The sequence below is a fragment of the Amblyomma mixtum genome, chromosome 3 (assembly GCF_055824585.1).
Source record: "Amblyomma mixtum isolate Tamu chromosome 3, ASM5582458v1, whole genome shotgun sequence".
In the NCBI taxonomy this organism is placed as follows: Eukaryota; Metazoa; Arthropoda; class Arachnida; order Ixodida; family Ixodidae; genus Amblyomma; species Amblyomma mixtum.
The window spans coordinates 425,102,209-425,115,198 of NC_143014.1; the positions used below are offsets into that span (position 1 = coordinate 425,102,209).

The 12,990-nt window shown below is 51.3% G+C and overlaps 1 protein-coding gene across 1 annotated transcript in view; it reads left to right on the forward strand.

Annotated features, from left to right (window-relative positions):
* Positions 1-12,990, forward strand: part of MCU (mitochondrial calcium uniporter) — a 274,468-nt gene that overhangs the window by 205,748 nt on the left and 55,730 nt on the right. The window lies entirely within an intron of this gene.

Below are 12,990 nucleotides of genomic sequence, written 5' to 3' on the forward strand. Positions count from 1 at the left end.
GTATATTGGCGTAATTGACAACGTAATACACATTTCGTCTACGCAGCTGATAGCGTCATCTGGCAATCACCCGTCCAAGCAGACGCTTCGCCAATGTGCTGCGCCCACCGCCTCTCGGTGCTGCTTTCCGAACTTCACGCCCTCTTATTAGCCACAACTAAAAGAGCAGTTCTGGGCGAACGAACAGCGATTGCTCGCGGAAGTCGGCTCCACCGAGAGCTTGTAGCGTCTGCTGCGCAAAGTCTAAACGTGGGCAACGAGGAGCGCAGTTTCGTCAACGCCACAACGGTGTGAGTGGTGCACCAGCCGGCGCGTATTCGTCGAACGGGCGCGCAAAAAAAAAAGAAAAAAAAAGAAAAAAAAGGCGCGGAGGAAGTAGTCCAGATATGGAGCAAAGACTGGCTATTTTGCGCAGCGGTAAGTAAGTAAGTTAAAATAACTCTCTCTCTCTCTCTTTCCTCTGAGTGCATTACCTGGTTCTTCGCGCGTGGACGCGCCCAGCAGCTGTCGCCGAAATCCGGGGCCTGGCGAAGCACTCTGCCAACGGGCACATCGCCGCAGTTCTCGCCCCTCTAGCCACTTCCGTAATCCCTTTAGCAGCGAACGGAGTGGTACTGCGCCGCCGGGCTGCTAGCTCCGCGGCGGGGTGGCCGTGTAAAGACACGCGTGCTCAGAAGCGAAGTATTACCCCGGGCTTTTCGTTTTTCCGGCTTAATACATTGGCCCCCCTTTCTTTTTGCCACCGTCTTTCCGTTCCTTCGCTTTTTGTCTGTCGCCGTGGTCTTTGGCTTATTCCTGCCCGGCGTTCAGTCCCGCTCCGCCGGACTCTGAAACGGAGCTTCGGACGGAGGAGGAGCAAAGGGATGAACTAAAGGGGAAAGGCTGAGCTCCTGTACGCCGGAGCTCCGGTCAAAGGATCCCATTTATTTCTCATTGGATCAGTTGGGTCTCACTTAGGTTGCAAGGAAACGAAAAGAAAGAAAGAAGTACATTGTCTTCGTCGTAGTCATCTTTCGTCCTTTCTTATGGCAGACTGCCAAATGTGAAACCGGCTATCGAAAGTACTCGCACTCGCTGCTCAAGCACGCGTTAAAAAAAGAGAAACAGACGAATCGGACGGAGTCGCCTTGAAGAGCCACTATTGATGGTGCCTCTGTTTGGTTGGCCGTGCTCGCATTCAGTGCTTTGGCCATCAAACGAGGCTATTCGGTTTCTAGTGCACAATCTCGGAGGCCAGAAGCAGGGGTATTGTCGCCTTCCCAGAACCCATCATCGATGCCACGTAGCAGTTACATGACGAGCGGGTTGAATTCAGGCGCGTCTAGCATGTCGTGTTGCGAAACATGGCCTCAATTCGACGAATAGAGTTGATGTGGTCTCGATGCAATCGCGTCCAGCAAGTGGCGAAGGAGCTCTGAGGCAGCGCACTACAAGCGCGGAACCAAGATCGCGGCATGCTGCTGCAGCCTAGTAAGGAAGTTGTGCAGCGATCATGCAGGTCGGTACATAACCGGTGAGTCGATTCGACACCATTTAAATGCGGTTCGGCGTCATCGCTGAGGCAACCCGCTCGCCCGGCCCGCTGTCGCTTCCATCCAACCGAAGGAGAAAATTCGTGCCGACAATTTGTTCGGCTCACTCCTGTCCGGTGTAAACATCCTGAATGTCTGCGTGCTTTCATAGTGACGATGCCCATTGCCTGCAAACCGCGTTCACGCCGCGCTAACCCGTATGTGAATGCGTTTCCTAGCGAAGAATCCGTTATACCAAACACCATTCGGGGCATGACGCATCGAAATAATCGGCTTCCGAACGAGAACTCAGTGCTAGCGATTTAGCGGCCCGTTTATGCAGCGACCGACCAAACACGATGAGACGCGCATTCGAGCCACGCCCGTCGCCTGTTTGCTGATGGGCGTTGCGGTGCGATGTTTTCTAATCCATCCAAAGCGGGTGGGAATCGTGCCTCTGCCTTTTCTTGCTCTTTCGTCAGCCATCCTCTCCGTTTCCCTACTTTTCGACTCGGTGTTCGTTATTCTTCCTCGCACCCTTCCCGGAGGCCTCTTATGCCCGCTCGGGAAGCGCTTCGGCGTCGAAAATATGCAGAATGTGGCAGATAGGTGAGGCCGCTACGTTATAATAACAAAGTGGGGTGCTTCGCGTGTTGTGTCACACTTTGTGGCGATTTGAATGTGTTCCGAGTAAGCTGAGCCTATGTTCTCTCGCATGCGGGCAGGCGATGAAAAGTGTGCGAAATACTTTATTCCGTTTGGAAACGGGTTACATACTGGCGAGCACCAGGATTGCTGGGCCGCGAAGAAGCTACAGGATAGAAAAATGGGCGCTCTATGCTCAACCCTCTGTGGTATATATACGTGTTATCAAGCGGCGTATTACAGAGCAGCGTGCACGTATCTCTACAAGTCAGCAAAGCTCATTTCGGCTAAAAGCCTCGGCATGCAAAGCAGCCTGCCCGTTCAACGCCTCGTATACTTCTATGCCAGCCACGTCGCTCGCTTCGCAATACGGGACCGCTTTGGACACCCCTGTTGGTTTACTCGCCACGATGTGTCGCTATACTAATGGGGAGCGGTAGCGGAGTCGTTAGTCGCTGGATTTATCAGGCTCTAAAGGCGTCGGCATCGAGGCGCGAGCTGCCGGCATGGCTGGCGAATGCTCCTGTATAAAGCGGCGCCTCACAGAGAAAAACAAAAGGAAAGTTTGTTCTCCCGTTTACTGTGGTATGTCGCTATTGAGCTCCTGCCCTCTCACTGGCCCTGCGCAGGAAAGCTAGTCGGGGGGAGAGCGGAAAAAAGGATAGCGAGGGAGAAGGCCGAAACCGGCAGGTCTCGCTGGCTTTTTAATCGAGGAGGCGCTGACGCGTCATTGGTTTTACGGGGAACCGTAGCTTTTGTGCAAGAGCAAGTGTGCGTCGCGTCGCACCTTTGAAAGGTGGTTCAGTCAACAGCCAGTAACTGCGTCGAGCATGCGTGCCGAACGCTCATTCTGACGATAATTGAATTCAGTTATTTATTAGCTTTGCCCTAAAGTATTCAACTGATTAGAAGTTGTGTTGAGCTACAGGCATTTGCATTAAAACGTTGGGTATTGGATTAACCCGCGAAAATCGATTAAATTATCTTGGAATTACTTTTCGGCTCAGAAAACTTTGATTGATATCTTATATTTCTGACATATAGGCGTGTGAATGGCCCCTGTTGGATCTCTAAAGCAACGGCACTACTAAACCTTTTCACTTGTACTGCAGTGCTTCATTGTACAAAGTAATTAAAGCAGTAATTAGGAATCTAAGCGGGAAATTATTGTTGGAAGATGTCTTATTCGATTACCGGCAAGTGGTAACTCGGCTCAGTAGCTTAATTTCTGCGACGTTATTACGGTGGTGTCGTCGCTGCTGCGCCTGTCACAGAATGTAGGCCTCCCCTGAGACGCCGCGACGTCTGCGCAGCCGACGGCGCCCGGCCGGCGGACGATCATGCGCGCGACGGGAGCGAAAATCGTTGGGGCTGTTTCTTCCAGAGACGAGGGCAGGTCATAAAACTTGCAAGCGAGAGAAGAAGAAGGAAAAGAACCCGACGATCGCGCAGCTGAGCCAACACGGCTTTGATCGAAGCGATGCCCGGCTTCGAAACGAAATTTTGCGAATTTCATTACTATCCATAGTCGGCCGGGGTGCGGGCGTGTGTCGAGGCGAGCAGGGTCTCTACCGCTTTGAAGCGGAGCTTGCTTCTTGAATTTAGTAACCGGCGGTGAAGGCCGCTCCCTGTACAAAGTAATGTGTCGCGCGTATAGATGGCGCCTCGCCGCGTCCTCAGTTAGTCACTTTATCCTCAGTCCGAGCGATGAGCACGGCGCCATTTGCGTTGCGGGCCTCGGGCGAATTAAGCCTGAAACCTAATTTTTCGCATTCCGACGGCGCGGTGCGAGGCTAAATGTTCCGAAAGCACATTTCGTTTTGTACGTAACAATTTTTCTGTATGTTTTGTCGTCTATTTGGGGTCCAAAATAAACAGGAAAAGCCAGTGCATTAGTTCTTCCTTTGTCCGATTTCTTATGTATACCTTATGTGCTGCCTGGTTTTTCTCAGCCTGCGGCCAGTTTCGGCGCGCGCCGAGCGCCCAGCTTCGGAATGAGGCCCGAAAAAGCGAGTAATTTATTGATGATTTTCTCAAGACATGTTACACTGGCGAGCTCTGTAATTTGGATTAGTCTCAAATCAATACAGCTTTTAAGCTATCGATTGCAACATGCGGCTTAGAGTGAATAATTAGAAAGTTAATTAACAAATTTTTACTTATATATCGCGCAGCCGTGACCTCTGCCTAGTTATCTCGTGTCCGCCGAGACCAGCACACTCACGGCAGCATCCACCTGACTGTAAGCGTCACTTTTTTTTTTATCAAACTGTAAATGTTACAAAGAATCACCCGATATAGCGCTCATTCATTCTTATTCTTGTTTTCCCTTCAGTTTCCGAGCTACCGAAAGCAGCATATTGGGTTTGCGTGCGTGCGCGGTGTTCGCCAGTCGAGTCCACGTAATCGCTTGTCGTGCGTGCCTTCCTCACGTGTCTCGGTCTTTTTTGCGCTCTTGCTCTCCATCAGAATGAACCAATACCAACATGCCCAACTTTTCGCCCTGTTCCAGTTCAAAGATTCACCCCTGTTTCTCCCAAGAGCCGATTCCTTAGCGCGCAGGCCTCTTTTGCGCTCCTAAATCATGCGGAAGGAAAAACTTTGCGTCCGATGTATTTTCCGCAAGAATATTCGCTCCAGTGCGTTCTCCGCGTGTTTGTCCCGATTTTCCCCGCTTCAGCTGTTACATGCGCAGATTTGAGTCCCGTGTTTTGTCAGTGCAGTATAGCACCCCATTGTGTATGCGAAGTGTCCCAGCGTTAGCCGGAGGCACCCTTTGATATTTCTTTAGCCCTTCTGTCTCCTTTTTGTTCATATTCAGAGTGCCAGCTAGCGCGACACTTTTATCATTTAACCGAAATTACGTCTGCACTCGCAAGCACCGAAACGATGTCTGGACGGTTTAACGTATCGCGTGAAAGCACTGGAAACTTCTCGAGCGCTCTCGCTGTTCGCGGGAGTACAGTCGTGTACGCAGTGTAGGCCTGTCTGCGCGCTGCCATATATAGGGGCGCTTATTCGCGTGTTCTAAAGCCGTTCGCGATGGCACTGGCGTTAGCGTAGCTGCGGAAGTGGTACGATTTCGGGCCGCTCAGCTCATGCATATTTAATCTTCAGACGCAGGGCGCGCGTGCTGTCTGTGCAAAGAACGCCGCGTTCCGAGCTACTATGCATGTGCACCCACGAAACGCTGCGGCCTCTAAATTCCGTGCCAGAGACGTTAGTTTGCGAAAGTAGTGGTGAGGGTTGGGTCACGTTTGGCCAGGCCGACTAAGAAATAGCGGGAACAAAATAGCCGGGGAGTCCCGCGCATGCTCCGTCGCTTCCGACGCGTAGTTTATACTGCCCCCGTGCGGCGCTGCGTGGTGCGTGGCTTCTGCAGTGCACGCGTTGAATCTGTTAGCGCCGGAAGAATGCAGATTGGAAGTGCGCACGCGCCATTCGGCCTGCGAGTTCGAAGCTGCCCCGTTTGCGCGGCTGCGGCTGGGCTTGACGTCTCGGCTGCGCTTGTTTTATAGTTACGTTTTGGTGCGAGAACAAAGCTGCATGGAGCGAAAAAGTGGCTAACCACTGGCGAACGTTGCCCGAAGGCGTTCGCTCCGGAAACCGTCTGTTCCAGGAGCGTGCGATGGGGGGGGGGGGGGGGGGGGGGGGGCTAGTTGGTGATACGCGAATTTCGAAGAACAAAGACCACGCAAAGCCGCGCTCGCCCCGTCTATTCGCCGCTGTTTTATGGCGGTGTCAGCACCGGGGCCCGTGTAAGGTTTGTATTTGTACTACGATTCCATTCTGTTCTTTTTTTTTTCGGGATTGGCTGAAATGACGTCATGCCTCACGAGTTCGTTACTGGCTCAAGCCCAGCGAGAGGAGGGGCGTCGCGTCGGTTCAGCCAATGACAGATGGGAGGGGGATGGAATGGAATCGGAATTCACACACGATGAATAGAACATTCATCTTGTACAACCATAGGCACTGCTGTGCTTCCGCGACATAAGCACCTTATTATGAATAACAGGGTTCTGTCACACATGCTGACGCGAAACCGTTCCTTTCTTGTATTCCCACTTTGGCAGCGGGACATGAACTAGCTAGCGTTTACGGAGGTCTATACTTCATTCCACTTCACTGTAGCATCCTCAATTCATTATTGGTATAGCGAAATTGTAGAACGCCAACAGAACAAGAAACGCTAGTAATAATGAATTTAGGGAACCGACACCAACTAGCCCCACTAACCCTTCAACGTTCAGTGTATAGCAGACTGGCATCGTTTTTTCCATGCCAACGGGCCTGATGATCTCTTCGTCGTCGTATTCTGGGTTCAGATCTTCCGCCGATCTCTTCCGATGTCCTACGCAGTCGATCGTAAAGTAGTACGCTCTAAGCAGAAAGAAGCGAAAAGGGAGTACACTTTCCTCTGGGGCACTCCCTCGCATAGAAAGTGCTCTAGAGGACAGTGCACGCCCCTTTTTGCTCCCGTATAGGCTTATTCGTGTTGACAGTATAGCGCTGCAGAAGGAATAAATAAAACCACGCTCAAAACAGTCCAAGCTCTGCGGCTCCAGCTGACAGAGAAGCTTCTCATGAGTGGATTTGGCTCATTTTGATCCGTACGGCCCCAGGCTGGGGCACATTTTTGATTTCAAGTAGGATTCCCACCCTGGTCTTTGGCAGGCGTTACGGGGCAGCTTTCGCTATCATATGTTTTTTTTTTTTTTGCAAAAAAAATTCATAGATTTGTATGCCATTACAGTATGATTTGACTTAGTTTTGATTTTTGGATTTGGCTTATTTCTTAAAGAAAAAAAAAATCTCTGCCTCTCCCGTAACCGAGAGTAGAGTAAGCATGAAATGTTTACGGGCCTAATGTCATCTCGGTGGACACCCGAACCGCACCGTACAGGAAGGGAGGAACGCCACCACCCGTTCAGCGCGATGCCTTGTCATTTGAACGCAAGGTTTTTTGAGGAAAGGAAATGGCGCAGTAATTCTCTGCCATCTCGGTGGACACCCGAACCGCACCGTAAAGGAAGGGAGGAACGCCACCACCCGTTCGGCACGATGCCTTGCCCTTTGAACGCAGCGCTTCTCCCCCGGATCACGTACGACAACGAAGTGCAACATGCAATTTATGTGGTTTTTGCACGCGTTATTAGAAATCGGAAATTATAATTCCGTGCGTTATCAAACCCACAGCTCCACTGATATCTTGATAAACATTGAGAAGGCACTGGCAGCAGTTATTTTTTGTCTCGTTTGGAGACCAACCAGCGCTTGCATGCCGGTCGCGTAGGAGGGCTTACGGAGTCTCGTTAAATCTCGCTAAGTCTCGTACGGTGCCCGGATGTTCTCGTTTCAGAGCCCGGATGACTGGAATTCAGTGCCCGGATGAGTGGATTTCAGTGCCCGGATGACTGGATTTCAGTGCCCGGATGACTGGATTTCAGTGCCCGGATGACTGGAATTCAGTGCCCGGATGACTGGATTTCAGTGCCCGGATGACTGGATTTCAGTGCCCGGATATCTGGATTTCAGTGCCCGGATGACTGGATTTCAGTGCCCGGATGATGGCTCTCTGTCTCGGCGTGACGTCACCACACTGCCGACAACGGGGGCTAAAAGCATTTCATGCTTAAAAAAAGCGCCTCATTTCTTGATCAGATTCATTGCGTATCTACGACCATCTTCGCTACTGCAGCTATCGGCGCTCCGTGTGCCCTCTTTCTTTTCTCTCTCTCTCTCTGCACTTGAGCATCAACGCGTGCCATCCAGCCGGGCACCCCGGATCGGCGCGAGTGCCGGCCTTATACTGCAGCAGTTCCCGTGCGGTTTGAAAACCGTTTCAGGCTCCCTCGCACAGCTGGCGGGAAATGGAGTATATACTCGAATAGGGCCCGGAGCCAGGTTGCCGCTTTGGAGCCCCGTCTTCGGTTTTTTGCTTTTCTCTCTTCCCCTCCCGGAGAAACACCCGGGCCTGCGGCATTGCTTTCAACTTTTACTTTACTTTTCGTTTTGTTTTCTTCATCAGCACCGCGGCGCAAGACCAACACCCGTGGAACGGGAGCGAATCGCGCATTGTTTGGGAGTCTTTTTGGGCCTAAATGAGTTATGTTTTCTCCTGCACGCGGCGCCTGGCCTTTTCTGCGATAACACGATTAATGTTTGGAGAGAAAACGTTTATACAGCGGAAGAAGAGCGAAGGGGTCCGGTCCGGGAGTCGGAGAACTCATCTGTCACTCCTTTCGGGCGGCCAGTTTGCTTGGTTATTTCGGAGCATGGCTGATGTATTCAGCTGCAGTTTTCGGCGCCCCTTATTTCGCGGGATAATAGTGTCCTCGTCTTTGTTTCGTTTATTTCGGTCTCCTCAAGAACGGATATGTTACCTTGGGTGCGGGAGCAGCGCTTGCCCTCCGGGGACTAAGGCCACGTGTGATTTATTGCGGGACTTTTATTTTCTGGATGCCTTTGTGACGGCGTTTGGTGGGGTGCATTCATTGTTTCGCATTGTTTGCCGTGGGCCCATGTATTAGCGTGCATGACCCACAAGCGATGAGCGGACCTTGTAGTTATCCTTCTTTAGCGTCTTAAAAGAAGCTTGAAGATATCGCCGGAATGAACGTCATGCAATCACAGCATGTCAGCGGTATCCCATAGTTCCTCAGGCGCTGTCACCGACAGATACATTTGTGTGCCGTGTTACGTGTGCATGTGCGGATAGATAGCGTAATGCAATGTAGCGTATAGTACTGTATGGTGAAGCACAGCGCGCCGTGCCGTAGTGCATACTGTAGTGTCGTGTAGTGTGCAGTGCAGGACTGTCTAAGCCCTTCACAAATCAGGGGCTGTACGTACAGCCAGCACCAAAAGTTCGCGGGGTGCGTGTGCTCGAGAACAAGATTATTATCGCGTTGCCTTCTATAGCGGATGGAGAATAGGCGTCCCCTCACACTTGCAGGTATTTCGGGGGACGGCCCCGAAATAACTTCCTTTCGCGCAGTAAACTTTCGCCGCGGAGTGTGCGTACATAAATATTAGCCTCGTGAAGCTGAAAGCGAAGGAGCTTTGTGTGCTCTCGTGAAAGCTGCATGACAGCGGGCACTTCCATTTCTCCCGTAATACTTGAGTCGTAATCATCATACTCTCGCTTTTTGAATACACTTTTTGTTTACACCCGTGCAGGTTACCCACACTGCACACGCAGGGCACACGTTTGAATCGCACTTCCTAGCGCCCATTCCACTACGCCGCATATACTACAAAGGTCCGGGAGTACGAAGATATCCTAAAATATTGCTACGGGATCATTCTAAGCTCCGATAACCTCCTCGTGCTGTGAGTAGTAGACCCCTTTCCGGAGTTCCTTTTAGCACATCTCAGAACGGACTGAGCATCCCAGTAGTCGGGGAACATGTGATCTTCCTTCATACTGGTGTGGCACCACAGGGACAGAGACAGAGTGACAATGGCATTGCGTTGAATGCATTAAATTCGGCTTTCACAAAGTCCTGTTTCCATCGGATGGACAAAGCGTTCGCTGATCAGGTGGCCAGACTAAAAAACGCGGGGTTCCCGGCCTCTGTGCTGGCTTCGGTGTCGCACCGGATCCTTATGGTACAGAAACAAACTGTAAAGGGAACTAGGTCGCATAAAGAGAGCGCACAGGGAAGGAAAAATCTCGCCTGCATCCCTTACATACATGGTGTGTCTCACAGCCTTAAAAAGGTGGCTCGCCGTTATGAGGTGGACTTGGTATTTTCAGCCAAGAATAAGGTAGGGCGGATATGTGCCTCCATTGAGAGGTGTGACGCACCGCGGGAGAGAAGGAACGCTTGTGGGGTGAAGCACTCCAACCCGTTTGTGGACTGTGCTTGCGGTGTGGTATATTTCATTCCCGTAACATGTGGTCGACATTACACGGGGCAGACGGGACGCTGTCTGAATGTACGCCTCCAGGAGCACGCCAGGTCACTTGACGGGGGTTCGGGGACGCACCTGACTAAGCATGTAAAAAGCCACAAGTGTGCCCCGTTGTTCAAGGAAACGCGCGTTCTCTGGAAGCATAAAGATAAGACTTCCCGGGAGATTATGGAGGCCTTCCGCATAAGGAAGTCGGCAGATGTATGCGTGAGTTTGCCATCCTTGCTGCTGCTTGACGCCGAGGTTGATTATCTTCAAAGAACACTAAACCATGATAACAGGTAGATTCGTCGTGATTTAACGTGTTCTTGCCTGTAACCTTTGTAACCGTGTTATGACTGTGCATGTAACCACTGGTTTTGTCTATATATTTTTGTGCTTTTAATAAATTTTGTCAGTTGTTAGTGAGCACTTGTGTTGTTGTCACTCTGTCTCTGTCCCTGTCCCTGTGGTGCCACACCAGTATGAATTCGTACCAACTCGCCCAATTTTCAACCCTTTTGATCTTCCTTTCCCGAAGAGACAATCTGCAATGCTCTTTGTTATTCCATCGAGGTTTCAGCGGGTAGCACATTTCCTGTCTGTGAGTTACACTAAAAGACAGAGCCCAGTTAAAGTATAGTTAAGCAGGGCCTCTATCGGCGCTTTCTTTTTTTCTGCGCAAAGGGAGACGCCCCTCCTCTTCGATGGTAAAGCAGAATAGCTCGAATTTTCTGGGCTATACCCGGGCACAATGCCGGCCTTTCCAGGCCACTGTCCAGGCGTCAGCGGTAAGTATGAAGGAGCGGCCCGAGTGGCCTCCGAGCCAGCTGTTGCCGCTCATTCAGGGGCCGGCGGCCGATGCGCGCATTGACGCTGCCCAATACTGTGGCGTGCGGGTGAGGTTTCTTCACAGAGTCCGCTGTTTATGAATCTTGTATTTTTGTTTCTGTCATTCTCTTTGGTCTCGCTGTAGCTGTCGCCGCACTGCCTTCAGGGGCGGAGTATGGGTGGCTCTTGGAGGGGGCGGCTAATGGGGACGGTCCTGTTTGTGCGGTGCATTTATGGGGATTCCTGCGTCCGAAAAGTGAGGTTTCGCTCGATTTTCCCCTGGAACTTTCCTCGCCTGGGGAGAGAGGGTAACACCTCCCTCCCAGAGACAAGCTTTCAAACGAAAACAAACGATATGATTTGTTTTCTCCGTCCAATAGTAACGTGCCCGGGCTTACTTTTTTTTTTTGCCTGTTTTTAGTGAATTTGCGGCATAGTTTTTAATGCACGACCGCTTTTAAACACCAGCAAAGGTTTCCTCTGCTGTATCCTTCTCAGTTTGTTGGCCGTTTGCGTGCCTACAGGCCGACTTCGCCTCATGCTTCTGGTGTCTAACACCAGACCTTTAGTGACCCCCTGCCACACGTGCAAGATACTCTCTTTTATTCTACGCATTTTTCGCTACGCTTTGTCTACGAAGAAGAAAAGGGTGCTTCCTCGTTTTATGGTTTGGTGGCGTTCCCTCGTGTTGGAAACCCTTTCTTCGCTTCCCTCCTTTCCCAAGCTTCGACTTCTTTCTGTTACCTTAGCATGCTCTAGTCCTTCGATTCTGAAAAGGGGTGCGAAATATTATAGCTTTTGTTTCACTGACAAAAACTCCAGTAGCAGCTTTGTTTAGCCCGTCTGTGAACAGCGCTGCGGCGGATTCGTTGTCACCAGGCGGCCCGCTTCTGCTCCCGCTTGCAGTTTCCTGGGCCCTGGCTTCACCGTTGCCCGACCGAGCAGTGTGTGTGTCCTCGCAGGCTCGCGCCTCTACGGGGCGCCTGTCGCTGCCACGCAGAGACAAAAAGGTGGTCGCACTTGGTGTGTGTCGCAGAAGGGGGGCGGGGGGAAAGCGAGGCGGGCAACGGCAGTCGGTCGTGCGGCTTCCACCGCCCGCCTCCCCGGTCCCCAGTGCTGAGGTGGCGGAAAGGTTGTGCAGTAGGGGGGGCAAGAAAAGCGCTCCGTGCCCCTGGGGCCGCTGTCCCCAGCAGCTGCCCGGAAGCGATTGCGCGCCGGGCCTGTCACCACCTCGGCCCTCTGCTTGTGCCCTTTATGGTGCCTTTGTTTCTGATTTTTTTTTTCTCGAAATAATGTTTCTTCTGTGCACTACCTTCGTGGTTGGAAAAAAAAAGTATATGCGCCATTTTCTGGCGTGGCAGGTTACGCTATCACGGCCGAGCAGTCCTTCCGGGAGTCGTGAGAGGACTGCTCGTATCAAGCACTCGAACCGAGGACTGGAGAAGCATGTTGTTAAGCGTTGAGATGGGTTGAAGTTGCTTTTCGCGTACCGATGTGGAACCATGCGTAAGCGCTCGCCGTTCTCGTCCTTAGAGGAGTACAGACACCGAATTTTCACTTCCGTGTTTTCGTCTTTTAAATGATGCGTTAAACGTTAGTATACGTGGATCACCCCGTGGTATTCGCCTACGAGCGCTAGATAATTTAGACTTGAGTTTCTTCTTGGTGCTGTTTCGGTTTCATCGACCGAACGATGATTGTGTCGTGTAGTTGGTATTTAGTTCAAGTGAGGCACAAAAAAGAAACAGCAATAAACCCGCTGATACGTCGTTCGTTGTCATTCCAGCTTGTGAAGCAGGCTGGCCTAAGCGTTGTAGTGAATTAAAACTGCGTATCAGCGATTGTATTGCTGGTTGTGTTGCAGCGATTATATTCATATAGCCTTGTGGTATCTGTCTGTGTGCGCCTGCGCGTTAATAATTAACGTATTTTTACGCCATGGAGCGACAGTGTGAGCTAAAACCAGCGTTGTTTCATGAAGGGCGTCGGGTTCATTTCTGCCATCTTTAACCCTTTCTTCACATCGCCTGTTCAGATCGTCCAGTCTCAATGATGGCGCGAAATGACCCATTCTGCGCGATCCTGGCCGCTTCTGGATAAGTAACGC